This window comes from Puma concolor, chromosome C1 (assembly GCF_028749965.1).
Source record: "Puma concolor isolate L17-30 chromosome C1, mPumCon1.1.hap2, whole genome shotgun sequence".
Lineage (NCBI taxonomy): Eukaryota > Metazoa > Chordata > Mammalia > Carnivora > Felidae > Puma > Puma concolor.
In genome coordinates this window covers 217,765,998-217,781,488 of record NC_141674.1, presented here as the reverse complement: position 1 = coordinate 217,781,488, position 15,491 = coordinate 217,765,998, and the positions used below count along the sequence as shown (strand labels likewise).

The 15,491-nt window shown below is 54.1% G+C and overlaps 1 protein-coding gene across 4 annotated transcripts in view; it reads right to left on the bottom strand.

Moving 5' to 3' along the window:
• Window positions 1–2,219, bottom strand: part of SH3BP4 (SH3 domain binding protein 4) — an 85,222-nt gene extending 83,003 nt beyond the window's left edge. For all 4 annotated transcript variants that reach the window (XM_086719997.1, XM_086719996.1, XM_086719998.1 and 1 more), the window contains exon 1: window positions 2,029–2,219. The gene's annotated coding sequence lies outside the window, so the exon portion shown is untranslated. The remainder of the gene's footprint in view (window positions 1–2,028) is intronic.
• Window positions 2,220–15,491: the final 13,272 nt, after the last annotated feature.

The window sequence follows — 15,491 nt, the reverse complement described above, 5'->3', positions numbered from 1 at the left end:
AGAGGCTCTGCCACCGTGGTTTCTCTGCCGGGGGAACAAAAGGCAACGTGCGTGCACCGCTCCCCACGCGGGCTTCGCACACCAGGTCCGAGTCCCTAGTAATTGTTTTCAAAGGCCACAAAGTGTGGGGCCTGCGTCTTGGAACAACAGGAAAAAAACTAAAGCTCACAGAAGCTTCTCCGGCACCGCAGATCTGAGCTGCTCATTGTTCGTTTAGTAAACAAGCGAGCTGTAAGACAAATCCCTAGGAAGCCAGGTTTGTTCACTTTCTGAGTCCTCCCAGAACTAACTGTTCCTTCTGGGATCAGCGTGGCCTTGGCATTCCACAGATGGACAGGCACGGGGGCCTGTGCAACGGGGGGCCCACTTAATGTCAGTCTCCCCTCACCCTCCCCACATCCACCCACATGCGGAAAGCAGAGCGAGGAGGCGGATTGGGGGGGTGCTGTCTCCTTCCAAGCCCCCGCTCCCTCCCCGACCTGTTGGACAGAATGCACTGAGCAGGGAGCCGGGAACGTTCTCCAGGCTCCACCGGACATCAGTAGAGACTGTTTCCTGGTCAGGGCGGCCAGGTGGGAGGTAGACTGTTTTTATTTGATGACGACAGCAACGTGGAACAGCAAAATGCTCCCTAGCCCCTTAAAGTACAGCCGCTGTCCATCCAAGAATGTCAAAACGCTTTGCAAACCACCCATTAATTTTTATGGTGGCCTGAGAAGCAGATTGAGAATCATTACCTTCATTATTACAAGGCAAGGAACCAAAACCACAGGGGAAGGTGGAGAGGCACCAGGCCAATCAAGTCTTACCCAGTGTTCTAAGCTGACTGCGCCCTCTCTCTCCACCTCAGGCCTGCAGGAAGGGAACCCGTGGCCAGCTGAGAAGGGAGCCAGGCCAATAAGCCCAAACTTTGGTGTTCAGAGACCATCACACTTGGAAGGGTGGGGAAGGGTAGAGTCGCATAAAGCGATTACTTTCATTTAGGCAAGAGAGGATCCAGTGGTAACTTACTCATTAAATCGGCAAGCCTGTGACCCCAAGAATGTAAACATTGAAGGCAGGTAGGAAGAGTGAGATCACGGATGGTTTCTGTTTTACTGTTTCTGTTTCTCTTCATTACATTTTCTACCCAAAGCATATACTGCTTTTGTGATCAAAAGTTACACGAACTTATTACTGATGGAGGACACAGTGCAAATCTGCTGCATTAACTTGCCAAGAATCAGCACGAATAAAATCCAGCCCAACGTCCCCTTCTTGAATCTCACTGGCCGGGAGACTTCCCCGGCCTCTCGGCACGTAGAGGGGCCCGCCGCCCGCGCGCCGCCCGGCACCCCGGGGAAGGGCCAGCGCCGGCCTGGTCCCCCGGCTGCAGGAGCGGCCGCGGGCCAGGAGCCGCCCGCACTCCCGGGCACCACCAATCCGCAGCGCGGAGCCGGCTTCCCGGGAAACATCACTTGGGAGAACAACGTGCCTCTCTCCCGGCCGTCCCCACCCGCCGGCCGCCCGCGCTATCAGCTCGCGGCTGCTCGCTCACCGGACAGCCGGGCCAGAACCCGGGATTTTCATTTCCATCCTAAAACGAGGGATCTCCGAAGTTGAAATATGCATTGTCACCAACAAGTTTAACCCGGGACCGCGCGCCCCCTCTCCTCCCCAGGGCCGCGCGAGGGGGCGCCCCGGGGACGCGTGCGGTCACCGAGCCGGGCCACCCCGCAGGGCCTGCCTGGGAGGCGCCAGGGCCAGGAGAGGGGGGCTCCGACAGCGGCTCGGCGCCCGGAACCCCGGCCCGGCCGCCTGCGCCGGGGTGACTCGGGAGCCCAGGAGGCGGCCAGGGGCGCGAGTCTTCCCGAAGCCTCCCGGCGCCGGCCGTGCCCAGGCAGCCGGAGCTCCGAACTCAGGCGACGGGCGAGCGATCGGCGCCCACGAGGGTGCGAGCCCGCCGAGCCCCGGCAGGCGCCGCGGGAGCGAGGTCGGGCGCGGGGCGGGAGCGGCCCGCAGGGGACGGCCGGGCTGCCGCCAGCTTACCTGGCTCGCACTGCGTCCCCGCGGGCTCCTGCGGCTCTCGTCGCGGTCTGGGAGCTCAGCCCGGCCGGGGACGCGCGCGGCTCCGCGGAATCTCCGCGCGAATCTCCGCGCGGCGGCGGCGAACGGCCGGGACCGCCGAGAGTGCCCCGAGCGCTCGGCCCGCGCCTCCGCGGGCGGAGGGTGGTCCCCGCGCCGGGGCGGGGCCGCGAGGGCGGGGGCGGGAGCGGGGGCGGGGCGCGCGAGGCGGGGACCCGGGCTCGGAGGGGAGGGGTGGTCTCCGCGCCGGGGCGGGGCCTGGGGGCAGGGCGGTGCCTGAGCCGAGGCTACTTGGGAGACGGGGAGTGAGGGAGAAAGGGGGACAGGGAGGGGGAGCAGGGAGCAGGCCTCCGCAGGCCTAGCGGACGGAGGCGGGGCAAGAGCGGAGGGGGCGTGGCCGATCAGGGGCCGAGGGGGCCAGAGGCAGGGGCGGGGTGTGGACCAGCGGGTCCCCCGCTCCCCCGAGGCCGTGGGGGCGGGGTTTAGCCCAGGCGGCTGCTAGGCCGGGGCGGGGTAGGAATAAGTAGGGGGCGGGCCAACATGGAGGGGCGGACCTCGCTGCGGCAGCCGAGAGGCCGGGGGGCGGAATGTGGATAATTAGGGGGCGTGGCCGAGCCGTTGTCGCCGGAGGCCGGGGGTGGGGCGAGCGCGAAGGGGGCGGGGCCGACGGGGCCTCCTGGAGGCCGGAGCCGGGTGTGGTTTGCAGGGGCGGGGCTGTGCCGGGGCCGCCGGAGGCCCGCCCGGGAGAGAGCGTGCCGGCGGGGGGTGGCGCCGCGGCCCTCCTACCCCCGGCGAGGACCTGGCCTCGGTGCCTCCTCTTCCTCCTCCCGGCGCCAGCCCGGAGAATGGGGTCCCGGTCGCCGGGCGCCCCCGGGGTCGTGGTCCCTGGCACCGAGCAGATCTAGATGCGCCTGGTTCATAGTGACCTTTCGGTCACGCTCCTGTGCTCCCCGCACCCCTGTCCTCCCACCCCTTCTTGGAGAACTCCAAGAGGGACCCCTGGGTGAGGTTTGGATCCTCCAGCGTCGGCCAGGACGCGGAGGGTGGTGCCTAACTCTGAGAATCCTGTTTCTAACACCGGTCGAGGACGGTGGAATGCAGGCGGTTGCGGGGCTGTGAGGGCAAGTGCAAAATGGAAAAGTAAGACGAAAAGAAAGGCAGTCACGGTGAACGTTACAAAGAAGGAGTACTTCCTGCTGCGCAGAATGCAAGTGGAATACGTAGCATCATAACCGTTTACGTTTCGCCAAGCCTGTGTCCCTAAGCCAGGCATGCAATAAGCGCTCAATAAATGCTCAGTAAATTGAACCACCACTGACTTACTGCGTGGCAAGCACTTTCCATGGGGTGACACACTTAATCCTAAATCCCATACTTGGCTACTCTCTTTAGTCCATTTCACACTTGCGTAGACTGAAGCTCCAGGGTTTGATTGGACAGCAAGAAAGTGATAGGACCAGAATTTGACCTGAGACCACTCTGGAGACTGGATTCTAACCACTTCCGGCAATTGCCAGCCTTCTTACTGCAGCACGGTAGTCCCCCCTGCACGACTGAGGGCCCTCGACAATGCAGAAACCTGGAGGAATCGGGGGTCTTTCCTGGGACAAAAGCTATCATTGGCTGACCAAGGTCCATAGCAAGTTACCCCTTGAGTCCTTTTTCGCCATTAACCAGTAGGGCAGATACTTTTATTATTCTCATTTAAAAAAAATTTTTAATGTTTATTTATTTTTGAGAGAGAGAGAGAGAGAGAGAGAGAGAGACAGACAGACAGACAAAGCACGAGTAGGGGAGGGGCTGAGAGAGAGGGAGACACAGAATCTAAAGCAGGCTCCAGGCTTGAGCTGTCCCTGATGCTGAGCTCAAACTCAGGAACCATGAGATTACGACCTGAGCCTGTCGGAGACTTAACTGAATGAGCCACCCACACGCCCCTTATTATGCTTATTTTATGTGCTGTATCAGGATCTCATGGGAGCACAGGATTCTAAATGCAAACCCTGGATTTTCAGAGGACACAGGAAGACAGAGACATGGTTCAAGAAGGGTGAATATTGGTGTTCTGATTTTGGTGTGGGCAACTGAATTCCTGCAAATGATACAATTAGCCCTAAAATGTATGTTGCAGCCTTTAAAAGGAGGCAGTCACCCTGAAAGGGCAGGTAGAGAAGACTCAGAGAGGAAGAGAACATCAAAGGGGCATTTGGGGGGCCCAGGAAATTCTCAATGGTATCAGGACAGGCTAAGAGCACTGACCCGGGAGCCAGCCTGCTGGGCTTGAATCTCTGGCTGTTTTACCTCTCTGTGACTCAGTTTCCTAAACAAATATGAAAATTAAATGCTGCATGTAAACTGTTTAGCAGATTAGCACAGATCAGCATTCAACACACAGAAATAATCAAATAAGAAAGCCAGAGTCGGGTCTGGGAGAAGCTGGGCGACAACGTTACACGTTTAGGGGTAAGTTGTGTGCAGACTCTTTTTGCCTTTCCTGTTCTTGAAGGCAAGGAGATCTCAAGAGGTTGCTTCCTGTTGAATGTATGCTTTCTCGTTCCACCAATTTTTATTCCTTGCCCTTCCAAAGACAAAAGAAAAAAACAAACAAACACGTAAGCTATTCCTAACGTTCAGTGGCCCAACAAGCATTTCTAGTGGGAACATGTACAGCAAAATCAGTAAGTTGGGGTTTTAGGTACGAAACTAACGCATGTTTGTTTCAAAGGACAGGGATGATTAGAAAAGTGTGTTGTGTAACAATTTCATACCTTCTCCCTAGAGTCCACGGGTTAACAGTGCATTATTATATGTCCCTGCAGAAACATTTCCTAAGCATTTACATATGTGTTAGTGTGTTTGTGCCTGAATTTATCTTACGCGGGTGTGTGATGTGAATGTGTGTACTCACTCTGGTATGTGTGAACACAAGCTCAAGTACACAGAGGAAGCCAGGCTGGCTGTAATGGGCACTGAGATGGGGCTTCCCGTGGCTGAATGCCAGCCGCACCGCTTAATGGCTGGGTGTTTACTCATCTGAAAATGGGTGCAGTGCTCGCAAGGATTCGATGGGGGAGAATGCATGCAGATTGCTCTGTGTTGTGTGTATATTATTTATACACATAAGCCCTTGTCATCATTACTTACACACGCACATATCTACACGTGTGCTTTGAGTCACATAAAACCCAAGAGAGCAATCTTAGGTTTGTATCATCTGTGCACAGAAATACCTTTTCTTCAAATCCCTGTAGTTCTTAAGGGGACAACTTGGTAACTTTGCTCTGAGGGGAAAGAGTCGAGGAGACAGGCTGAGAAAGCGAACTTCAGACTTCACAAAAGGATTCCTCCACGAGGGTGGGCTCTTCTAGAAGGGTCTGTATTCTGTGCGTAGGAAAAATGCCATTCTAGGAAGATTCTTGAGTGTAGGAAAGCAAAATGCACAGATAGGTTAGAGGAAGGGAGTGGGGTGGTTTGGACTGTCAACACGTGCCTCTGTTATTTCAACCCGCGGTAGTTTAAGCTTAATCCGCACCAATCGCCACCACCGAAGATTCACTCTAAGTGCTTCTCAAAATAGACACAGCGGCCCCAGAGATAGCAGGTCAAAGAAGAAAACTCCCAAGGGCCACATACGGTCCTGAACTCCGCCAAAACTTGCTCATGTTATAGCGTTTTGGCCGCCTGCAAAATACACTTCCCGTTAGGGTGGAACCACCCAGAAATTTCACGTAGGCCCATCATGAAAGTATCTCTCTATGGACGAGGGCGTTCTCAACAAGGAAATAAAAAGAATACTGTTCTTTTGGTGACGTGAAATCAGGAATGACCAAATTGCCCGTGAGAAGAAGAAAATAGAATAAAAAGATACAAAACACAGCTAAGGGAGAAAAAAGTATAAGGCACAAGGCATTTTTTTTTTTCCAATCGACTCCATAAAACAGGCAGTGAATCATCAACGTGGCCAAATGGAATTTCACATTTGTTGTCTGCAACTCAGAATGTGAAAACCGTAGCCTGAATAAATGCCCTCTGTGGGCTTAAGTGGAGGGAGAAGGTGGTCTTTGCGTGATTCATAAGCCTGAAGAATGAGGTTTGTGTACTTGAGAAATATTTCTTGAACACCTACTGTGTGCCAGGCCCTGAGAATATGAGGCTGGGAGAGACAGGATCAGCTCTGCTCTCGTGGTGCCGAGAGACCAGAAGTGGTTTGAGACGGGAAAGGGGCCAGCTTGCTCGTGGTACCTGCCCTAAAGGCAAGCACCAGAGGCTGAGAAAGGAGACACCTGCCTTAGGTATGATGGCCAGGCAGGGCCCTCTCAAGAGAGGTGACATCAGACAAAGTGAAAGGAGCCAGGGAAGAGCATGCCAGGCAGAGGGAACAGCATGTGCGAAGACCCTGAAGCCAGAAAGAGCTTTTCACCTTTAGGAAGCTGAAATGATGCCCTATGTGTCTGGGGTGAAAAAGTGAGGTGAAGACAGATGGACAGGTGAGGACAGAGAGATGGTGGGTGCTGGGTCCCCAAAGCCTATTGCCTGTATAGGGATGTGGGGCGTCCAGATACTGCCCCGTCCTCTGCCACTCCTGCGGCAGCTCAGAGAAAATTGCTTTGCCAAGAAATCCGTCAGGCACTAGCTTTACGAGAGACTGTTTTAGTCAGAAAATGTTGGGTGACCCGTTTGCCATTCTGGGGAGCCTCTGAGATGCTGTGACACTTAGCTCTCCATCTTGCTGGTTGTCCTTAATTAATCCGTACACACAAGGGCGTAACTAGGGCATCACCGGAGCACGCGAGTCTCTCGTGCAGAGTCCAGAAGGGATGCGGACAAAATAGTCAGCTGAGGGGAGTTCTGGGGCTTTCAGGAAACTTCTAGAAATATTTCTAAATAGATACTCCTAGTCCTACTCATTTATTCAGTGATTCATTTAACAGTTAGTGTCTGGAATGCTTATTGTATGTCAGGTAACATGCTAGACCCGGGGATAAGAAAAGAAGTGCATTCTAGATCTTTCTGGCTAGGAAGTTGTGAGAACAAGCGCTTATGCTGTAGAGTGTTAGGTAGTCAAGTAAGTGGCAGGACGCACACAGGACAGCCACCTGACCCAGCCTAGATGAGGGGGCGGGGACCCTCATGGCTGGATGGTTGAGACTGAATGCAACTGTGACAGGTGTAGGAACAGGGAACAGGGGCGGCATCCAGGTGGAAAGTGCGAGTGCCAGGCTTGGAGGCCGGAGGGGCTGTGGGCTCGGAGGGGGCAGCCTGCGTGTGTGGCGTGGCTCGGGATGTGTCCACGGGCCAGACGCAAAGTGTAGCTCTAACCCCGGGGAGTCCTGTGCAGCCCGGAGCACCCCAACAGCTCAAGGCCAGGCCTCCCCACAGGGAGTATTTCAATGTCACACCGTGAGAATTTAATAAAAGTGCTCAGTCGGCTTGGGAATAGACAGCAGAGATGACAGTTCTACAACCCGTGGCCAATTTTGTGAGGGGGAAACAGTGCGATCAGCAAAAACGTCTACCGGGAGGCTGATATTTACCTGCTCTCTGCAAGTGGCTTGGCCACATGGCCCAGGGCAGTAGCTTTCTTTCTTTCTTCTTCTTCTTTTTTTTAATCAGTTACTACTGATCGTACCAACGTAGGTTTAGATTGGGCTTAAATACGGCTTTAAATTGGGGTTAGACTTTCCAGAACCTGGGAAGACCATCACAATGCAGCAGTGGGGAATGCGGCTTCCTTTTTGCGCTGTCCTCACCGTGAAGCACACTGCTTCCCCGTCCTGTCCAGCAGTCACCCCAGAAAGACCCAAGGATGTCCATGCGGTGGGAAGGAGAACCTTGGGAACCTTCAGAATCCCGGATGTCTAAAGCTTTACAGGAGGAAGTTATTGTCCCCAAGAAATAATTATTTGTCAGAAAGGGAGGATCGTACCTCAGTCCAAAAACCATGACCTATATAAAATCTAACTACAAATATAAATTTTTTAATTTATAAGGAAGCCACAGGCAACATTTGAATCTCTTCCTAATGATAGAGCACAGAGGTGGACAGATACTCCTTAGCAAAACCTCTAAGTTTTTCTTCTGTTCTGTTGTTATGTCTACTGGTGGAGTGGGTTTTTCCATGGATAAGATGTTAGGAAGGGCATTCTCACCCTTCCTTCCTCCCTCCCTCCCTCCCTCCCTCCCCACTTCCCTTCCTCCCTCCCTTCCTTCCTTCCTTCCTTCCTTCCTTCCTTCCTTCCTTCCTTCCTTCCCTCCTTCCTTCCTTCCTCTTATACTATTGTGTGATAAGAAGCTTTCTTTGTCTCTTAGCCATCTTAGCCGCATTTTTGTCTTCATTGCCCTTTCTGGGGACTTGAGATTACTATTTAAAAAATTTTTAAGTTTATTTATTTATTTTTGAGAGAGAGAACCCCTCACTCGTGTACCCCAGTTTTCCTCTAAGGAGTCACCCTCTCGTATGTGTGCTTCTGGTGGGGATGACCCCACCCCCAACTTCTGGCCCTGCCCATCAGAACCTCCAGACCTTAGGGAGGGACTCGTGACTCAAGTAAGCCAATGGGGCATGAACCTCAGACTTTTCTGGAAGCACGGTGGGACAGAAGCTGCATGGAGGCATGGTGGCCTTTTGCTGTTGCCAGGAGAGGGCCCACCTGAGCCCATTAAAAGGGAAAGAGGAACCTGGGATGGAGAGAGACACGTTCTGGCAGCATCATTGGAAGCCCAGGCATATAGAAATTTCCAGGTGCTGGGGCGCCTGGGTGGCGCAGTCGGTTAAGCGTCCGACTTCAGCCAGGTCACGATCTCGCGGTCCGTGAGTTCGAGCCCCGCGTCAGGCTCTGGGCTGATGGCTCAGAGCCTGGAGCCTGTTTCCCATTCTGTGTCTCCCTCTCTCTCTGCCCCTCCCCCGTTCATGCTCTGTCTCTCTCTATCCCAAAAATAAATAAACGTTGAAAAAAAAAATTTAAAAAAAAAAAAAAAAAAGAAATTTCCAGGTGCTAATGATGGTGATAATCACCGTGCTTTATCAGGCCCCGACAGGGACCTTATGCTAAGTCCCTTAGGTGGGCAACTATACTCAATCCCCATAGCCACCCTTTGAGGTAGACATAGTTTTCATCATCCCTTCTTTGAAGTTATGGAAACTATTTTAAGAGTACCCACGATTTGCCTTGGGGCACCTGGGTGGCTCCGTCAGTGGAGCATTCGACTCCTGATTTCCACTCAGGTCATGATCCGTGGGTCGTGGGATCAAACCCCCATTGGGCTCCGTGTTCAGCGTGGAGCCTGCTTCAGACTCTCTCTCTCTCTCTCTCTCTCTCTCTCTCTCTCCCTCTGCCCCTTCCCCCGCCGCATTCTCATTTTCTCTAAAATAAAATTTAAAGAAAGCGTATCCAAGACGTGTTTTAATCAGGTATGGTAAGACACACGGACGTGGAAAGGACGGTCATGAAGGAGGAAGTTTATCATACGGTCCCTTAGAGAAGGATGGGACCCACGGCCACGTGGAGAAGAACCAGGGTCAGTGGGGAGGCAGAGAGAGTGGGAGATGTAGGCGAGGAACAGGAAGGGGCGGTCAAGGCAGGGTGAACAGGCTTAGGGTTAGTCGTTTAGAAAAACCGCCTCCGACTCTGGGGCGCGAGGACTGTCACTAGCTGTCTGGGACCTGGCTGGAGGGTGATTAGGGCCACTGGAAAGGGGCTTAGGAGGCCCAATAAAGAGTATGAGATCTGGATTGACTGAAACCTGTCCTGGCAGGCAAGTTGTTCGCTCTCTTAAGCGTCGAATGTCCGCGTAGCGGAACCCAGGACATCAAAGATGTGGTTGATACAGAAACCAAGGCTCAGGGAGTTTGGACGACTCAGAGGAGATCCCGGCTAGACGAGAGGGAGAACCGAGCTGTGGGTGGGCCTCACACCAGATTCTGAGATTCCAGCCACCGTTCGGTGCCTGGATCCCCGTTGCTCTGGCTCTCTTGGCATCAAAGGGGAGGGTCATGCTTGTCGTGACTCTAAGATAGTCTAGGTCTTTCCCTCATGATTCATTCCTCCCTGGCTGCCAACAGCCCTCGCTGCTTATCTGAAAGCAGGCCGAATCCAGAAGCCGTCAGCAGACCTCTGCTCTGGCCAGTGGAGTGTTTAGCATTCGCTGGAACCGTTGCATAGGAGGAGGGGACGGTGTTGGGAGGCGGCCTGCTATGGGGTTGGCCTTGGGGTGATCCCTCTCCGGTGGCCTCCCTCTAGGCTGATTATTCAGGGTATCAGCCTGAAGGGCCCCCCGGCTGCTCTCCCGGGACAAGGCCACATCAAGGATCAGGTGGGTCAGAGGGCAGGCGGCAGGCAGGTGACCCGCAGAGTTCACCCTGCTCCCTCTCCGGGTAACTGGCCATGTTCAGAGAGGGCACACCGGGCAAGGGGGTCAGCGAGGTTACCTTGTCTTTTCCCCTGAGCATCAGAATCTAAGCCCTCATAGACTGAGGGAGGGGGACCATCTGTTTCTGGAGTCTAAGACGTGAGGGTTCTTTTCGACAGCAAAACACTTGCTCTAGAAGTGTGCATCCAGTACCGAGGTGTATTCAGAACGTACAACTCCAGACTGCACACTAAAAGACTCCCCAAACCTCCGCGTCTGATGCAACTTCCAATTTCTTCCTCCCAGAGGCTGTGGTGTGGAGCTCAGGCGGTGGGAGGCTTCCTCGTCCTTCGTAGACCTGACCCATGTCGTCTGCACAAGCCCCCCTTGACTCGGTCTTGTTATTGCATCTGTCACGCGGGGACTTGCACTCTCGGGCGATGGGTCCTCTGTTCATGCCCTTGCTCAGAATGCAGACCTCGAGTTCCCAAGGCTTCGTCAGTTGTTTCCACGAGAAGCTCTTCCCGACATTTATTCTGCTCCGTGCCTTGCAGGTGGACCCCCCAGCCCCAGCGTGGGGACTCTCTGCCCGCCTCACCGTCACGTCCCGTTTCTCCAGCAGCCGCAGGAAGAGTCCGTCAAAGTCACAGACTGTCTGCATCATCTTAGGAGCCACAGCGCGCTTTCCAGGGCAGCACCTTCCCCCAGGAAGCACCGAGTCAAATTTAACTCACCGTTCTTGAGAGCTTCTAGCGTGCCAGGTGTGATGCTAACATTTTCCCTCGTATTATTTTCCCTTCTGCCAAAATCGTTCTCGATGATTAATTAGGTTTGCTCGAGATCGCACAGAGCCAGAAAGTGGCATTGTCAGAAACTTGAACCCGGCTTTCTTTAAACGGTTTTTTTTTTTCATGGTTATATATTTTTGAGAGAGAGAGAGAGAGAGAGAGAGAGAGAGAGGGAGACATAGAATCAGAAGCAGGCTCCAGGCGCTGAGCCGTCAGCACAGAGTGTGATGTGGGGTTTGAACCCACGAACCATGAGATCATGACCTGAGCCAAAGTTGGACGCTTTACCAACTGAGCCACCCAGGCACCCAGAACCCAGGTCTCTTTGACATCCGATGTCCTTCCCAGCAAGCCGTGCACCTGCTGCTGCTTCCTAACAAGCGAAGCCTGTGCAGTCCTTCGTGTCCTCCCTGCTGCCTGCGTGACCCGGAATAGCTCACTCTGTCCTCTCAGTTTGGGTCCCATAAGCAGATGGGCTAGATCGCCTCTGAAGTCCCCACCAGCCCCAAGATTCCAGGTTCATTTTTTCATTTCACAAATACTTACCAGCCGTTACGGACTACCTTGTGTGTCCCCCTCCCCCAAAGTAGTAAAGATTGTGGAGGCGGAAACCACAGTTTGGCGGCTGAGTGAAGGGGCCTCAGTTTCCTAGTGGACCACGTGTCCCCCCATCCTCCCCCCGGGGAATGGAGAATCCCAGAAGAGGAGCAGTGGCGGTTTGGGAGGAAAAGCTGAGGTCAGGTTTGGACGCGTCATGTCTCAGATGCCTTAACTACGGGTCTGACGCTTGACTGAGAGGTACGGGCTGGAGTTGTAGATTTGGAGTCACCGGGATGAAGGGCTTAACAGAAGCTTAATTGAAGATGGATGAGAAGGCTCCTCTACGAAAATGTAAGAGAGAGAAGGCTCAGACAGCAGCCTGGAGAACGCTGGCATTTTTTTCCTCCGTGTGCAGGCACTGACTTTGTCATTTACGCCCCAGCACCTTGGCCTTCACGTTCCCTCCAACCTACCAGGCACCTGCTCGGCGTCCTAGACTTGCTGTTCTGTTTTTCAGACCCGCGCTCCCCCAGACCCTCGCCCTGTCCCATCTCTGATCGACTGTGTCCTTCTTGGAGACACCTTCTCCGACCACCTCTCTCCCTTTAGAGACCTCCTCGACCGCTACCCTTGACCAGCTCTGACTTTGCCTACACACAGAGTTCTTTGACATCAGATTGCACACTTGTTCATTCCGTGTTTGTCCGTCACCCCTTGCTCTCCCTCCCTCTCCCTGCACGCTGGATTGTAAATTCTGCCAGAGAAGAGGCTACTGCCACGGCTTAATGCACCGGCAAATAGGTGATGTTGCATAGCTGTTTGTTGAGTGAGTAAATGAGCATCCAAAGAGGAGTTGGAAGAAGGCTAAGGAAGGGCAGTCAAAGATAATAGGGATCCGGGGTAGATAGGAGACTTCGAGACAGGTAGAGAAAAGATTTCAAGTATACGAGCGCATCAGCAGGGTCCGGTGTCAGCAGGATGGCTAAAAAGAGAAACGCAGGAAAACATCCATTGGATTGGCAGTGGGAAAATGAATCACTTTAGCAATAGCCATGGAGGAGGGGCAGGGGGGCAGAGGGAAGACGGCGGAGGGTTGGAGGAGGCCTGGGAGGTGAAGGCGGACGGCCAGCATTCAGGACTTCCTCAACGCGTGAGGTCAAGGAGGAGGATAGCAAGAGGGTGACCAGGTTTTGTTTTCCAAGTTGCTGTATGTTGCCTGGGGGCGCGACATTTGGATAAAGGAGAAGGCACGGTCTGAAGGGACCCTGGGGAGCACCATTTCGGAGGTGGGGGTATTTGGGACGGTGGCCACGAAGGCCGGGTGACGGGAGGGAGCACGGTGGCTCTGTGTCTCTCTGCGTCTTCGTCATGCATCCATTCGCCTGTCCGAGGTCAAGTCTGGATTAGACGCTCTCCTCCTGCCTCATCACTTCCACTGCTCCTGGTTCCCATTAAGTGGGATTTGGAGAAAATTGGCTTTGGTAAATACCTGTTTTCTGATGGGGAGAGTGCTGATAGAAGCAAACAGAAGGACCACAGCCCACTGTCTAATACAGGAGGACATAAGTGTATGCTTGTGTCTTCCCCAAATTGGTATGTTGGAATCCTAACCCCTCACCGACCTGGGATGGTGTTTGGAGGTGGGGCCTTTGGGAGGTAATTAGGTCATGAGGGTGGAGTCTTCCTTGTGGGACTAGCGCCTGAGTGGGAGACCCCCCAGAGAGCTCCCTTCTCTCCCCACTTCCCACCACACGGGGGTCACAGCGGGAAGGGGCGGGTCCCAGACCTGGAGGAGGGATCTCCGCAGAGCGGGCCCAGCCCCCCCCCCCCCCCCCCCACCAAGCTGGGCCCATCCAGGACTCCCAGCTTGTCCCCGGAACTGTGACAAGTCAGTGTCGGTGGTGTTTGTGGTAGTGGCTGAGCTGACTGGAAGGGACAAAGGAGTAGCAGTGGGTTCACTCTCCAAGTCAAAGGAAAAAATCGGAATTAGAAAAACAGAGCCCCCGCGATGCCCTCACAAAGGGAAGGGCTAAATGTGGTGCGACGGGGGTAAACAGGGGTAAACATGCGCCAGTTGGAAGAGAACTGGAAAGGGAGACGGGGCATGTGGGCATCGGAGCCCGGAAGGAAAAGCCTCCCAGGGGAAGGGCGATCCCGGCGCCTGGGTACCAGACGCACGCGCACCGTGTCCCGGGGAGGGGGCCCAAACCCCTGCCCCGCGGTTGGGTACCATCTGTCGTCCTCGTGCTGACGATCCCCAGCTTACACCCAGGTTCGGTTCTCTCCTGTCATCTCGGCACCCCGTTCCTCCCTGACCCGAACACCTGCCTGCCCACCGCCCGGCCGCTGGCCCAGGACCACGCAGGTTCCGGGGACTTTGGGTACTCGGTTGGGCAGTCCCAGGCGCACCAGGAAGGGTGGGCCGCCCCAGTCTCCCGCCACAGAGAAGTCCCCCTGCTGCTGTTCTCACGACGATGGGTGATGCTCACTGGAGATTGTACCTCAGGCCTGGGTGTGTTCCCTTTGTCCCCAAGCCCAGGAGGGCGAAGCCTGCGCTTGGGGTCTTTTGCCTTTGAGTCCCACCCTCTCCCTCGGTGTCTCAGGGCTCAGTCAGTACCCACTGCACGAAAGAGCACGAGAATGACGATGGCACCATAGTCAGGAACCCACTTGTGCTGCAGCAGCTTCCGAAAATTTGCTCATATGTTTATTTACTTTCATTTTATTAAAGTGTATTTATTTATTTTGGGAGAGAGAGAGAGAGAGCGAGCAAGCAAGAACCCCAGGCAGGCTCCACGCCGTCAGTCCAGAACCTGCTGTGGGGCTCGGACTCACAAACCGTGCGATCATGACCTGAGCTTAACCGGCTGAGCCACCCACAACCCCCCAAACTTTTGCTCCTTTATTAAATACGTATTTCAAAAAGTATCCAATGACAAACCATAACTGCGTGTGTGTGTGTGGTGTGTGTGTGTGTGTGTGTGTGTGTGTGTGAGCAAATGCGTGTGTGTGTTCCGTTTGGCCATCTTCTACAGAGAACATTCTGGAGCACCTCCATCTCCTCAAAACTCTCCCGCCGCCTTTCAATCTGTATCCTTTGTTTCGCTTCCCAGAGGTTTAACCCTTACACGCGTTTCAGTTTCTGGGGATTTTGGATTCCTTCAACTTTGTGGAGTAAGTTTCGATTCTCAAAACAAAGAATTCAAGTGGCTTGGCCATTTATGACTAACCTCAGACTTTTTTTTTTCTCTTGCTGTAAGAATTTCTCATCTTGGTACCATTTGCAGAAACACTTTGGTTTCCCTAAATATTTATTAATGGAGTATTTTTATCACCGAGCACGCCTTCTAAATATTTACGTTTTAGGAATCGGCTTGCAAAGTTCAGTTTATAGGATCGCCAGGAAGAAGTGAGAACAATGTCAACTTCACAGGCCTGCAGCGGTTTTCACAACAGCGCTGGAAATGTGTTTGGCCGTTGGCGCCCCCGCCATTTTGTGAATAGATTCGGTTCTGCCGTGTTCTGGGCAGTGGCCGCCATGTTCAGAAACGCTTATCCAACAAGAGACGCAGGCAGGTGTCTGTGGCGTCCTCACCGTCCCGTAGAGGAGAGGGGCACCTGAGCATCACAGGTGGAGATTCCAATGTTTGGTTCACGGCTGCGCCCGATGGACACGACCCAGTGCCGCCACCCTGGGCACCAGGACGCAAGACACGCACCCCTCGTTGTCACATGGTTAGGGCAGCGCCT